The sequence below is a fragment of the Haemaphysalis longicornis genome, unplaced genomic scaffold (assembly GCF_048455015.1).
Source record: "Haemaphysalis longicornis isolate Haplotype H1 unplaced genomic scaffold, Haemaphysalis longicornis Haplotype H1 scaffold_5, whole genome shotgun sequence".
Taxonomy (NCBI): domain Eukaryota; kingdom Metazoa; phylum Arthropoda; class Arachnida; order Ixodida; family Ixodidae; genus Haemaphysalis; species Haemaphysalis longicornis.
The window spans coordinates 42,613,677-42,616,214 of NW_027526385.1; positions in this window are offsets into that span (position 1 = coordinate 42,613,677).

Genomic DNA, 2,538 nt, shown 5'->3' on the forward strand with positions numbered 1-2,538 from the left:
CCAGTTAAAGATTTTCACTAGGGTACAGAGGACTGGGCTGATAGGGCACTTTGCCTTCAAGGACGAAGTGTCAGCTACGCTTTTGTTTTGTACAAAGTGACAAAAGTGATGGCTATTACTGTCAGGGCCCTACTGTCTGGATTGGCCAATATGTTGATAGCATTGTTGATGGCACCAATTAGAATTGAAGGGCTGTTAAAGGCGTGGGCAATAAATGCCTCTCCAGTGAAATGGGAGGGGCCTTCATCCTGCAGCGGATGATAGGTAGGCTGATGATGATGATGATGATAATAAAGGTGTGTGCTTAGCCATCAGGCTTTGTCGTAGTCGAGGTGCATCCGCTTTCTACCCTTTTCTTGCTGACCTGTTTCGCTGGCACTTGTTGGTAGGAGGGCACTTGATGTAGGTTCACAAATAGGGGTACGAGGTGGGGGGAGAGAGAGAGAGAGAGAGAAGCTGAAAAGGGAGCTTGGCTTTCTTGATTCCTTGACAGTTGGCTGCTTTCAGCACCACAGTGCATTGTGGAGGCAAATTTTGTTCACCCTAACTCTGTGGAGTGGAAAAAACACATCGCCAAAGTTTTTTTTTTTTTGTCTTACAGCTTGCTGGCGGTAGGTATTGTACAAAGTATTTGTTTAAAACTGGACATTTGCAAGAAAAGCGGGAACAGAAGGTAGATCAATGTGGTCTGCATGTTTGTTTTTTGCTTCAGCTTGCGTGTCTCAGCGGCCACCAGTACACACAATAAAGATCACGTAATCAGCAAAAGTTACTTAAGTTGGACATTCACATTCTAATTAATGGTTTAGGAGACATTCTTACGTTTGAGAATTGGAGGTAAGTGTTCATTAATAAATATCTAGGATACGGTTGGTGATGAGGGTTCGCCCTGTAGTGGAATTACGTTTCACATAATTTTACGCTAACAGGCATTAGTGGGGACTTGTTGGTGCTGCAAAGCATATTGCATTTTCGCACGTATAACCTGCACCAGCATATAATCCGTGCCCCCACTTTCAGTCCACAAATTTTTAAAAATTTATCCCGCGTAGTTCACGCACATTTTATACAGGAAAGTCTGGACCAATTTTGCTACTAAAGCAACATGACACATTTGTTGATGAAAAAGAAAGCACCGATATTTTGCATATTGAATACATTTTCTTTAATAGAGCGATCGCTTGGGCCACAGTCGTCACTGTCGTATACAAACTTCCGATCATTCTGTTTGCTCTCTTCATGCTGTTTGTAACGCAGCATTTCTTAAAGCTCTTGCAAACCATCTCACCTGGAGTCACTTTCCAAGCCTTGACAATCCACTTACAAAGCAGCGCAACATCGGGCCAGTCAGGCACAACGTCAGGCCTCTTTGACTTAACGGCATCCTGTCGCCGTTAAGTCATAGAGACCTTCAGCCATCCATTCAGCGTAAAGTTTGCTTCGAATGGTCTATTCAATTAAAAATCAAGAGGATGAATCATCTATTCAATGAAACCTGAAGAAGTGTCGCAAACTTACCATTCTTTTATGAAGCAGAATACAATTATCCTACAACAAAACAGTAAAAGTTAGACACAGTTTACATAAATAATTTAAGCATCCAAAAATATGCTACGGTGTGTGGTGACAAATGCCACCACCTCATTTCAAACAGAATTTAGAGACCTTCAGCCATCCATTCAGCGTAAAGTTTGCTTCGAATGGTCTATTCAATTAAAAATCAAGAGGATGAATCATCTATTCAATGAAACCTGAAGAAGTGTCGCAAACTTACCATTCTTTTATGAAGCAGAATACAATTATCCTACAACAAAACAGTAAAAGTTAGACACAGTTTACATAAATAATTTAAGCATCCAAAAATATGCTACGGTGTGTGGTGACAAATGCCACCACCTCATTTCAAACAGAATTTAACTCGTGCCTATCATTGTCATATTCATGGCGTTTTTGTGTACTGGCCACTCTGCTCTTGAATGGCATTTTGGGGCAAAACGTTAGCTGGCTTGACCCAATATCTTGGTTATATGGTTGGGCTCTGGAAAATGAGCGCTATCAGTGGGTTGAGAGTGGTTTAGTTGCTATTGCTGCTATGAGGGCCTCGTGGCACAATGCTCATTGTCGTGAAGCTGCAGTGAAAGAAATATCTCGCATATATCCGCAACTCTCCCTTACCACTGGAATTTTCGAGTTTTGGGTGCGGGTAATACGCTGGAAAATACGGTAGTTGGGAAAGTGCTTGAACAACTTAGAACAACGGAACAAGCGAGGACAGTTGTAAAGAATGGCGGGAGGATACCACAACTAAGAACTGGTATATTTACAAATTTCACACATTCACACATGCTTGTATGAAAGAAAAAAAAATTGATGCACGTGTGTTTGCCACCTTACATGGGTTTCATAAAGTGCATGTGCAGGTCTTGTTATGACAGTTTCATGCTTATATGAAATTCTATGAGTTCTACCTCGCTTTTAGACAATGTATACATAGAACTGGTGTAGATTTACCGATTTACCAATGTAGAGCTGATGTAC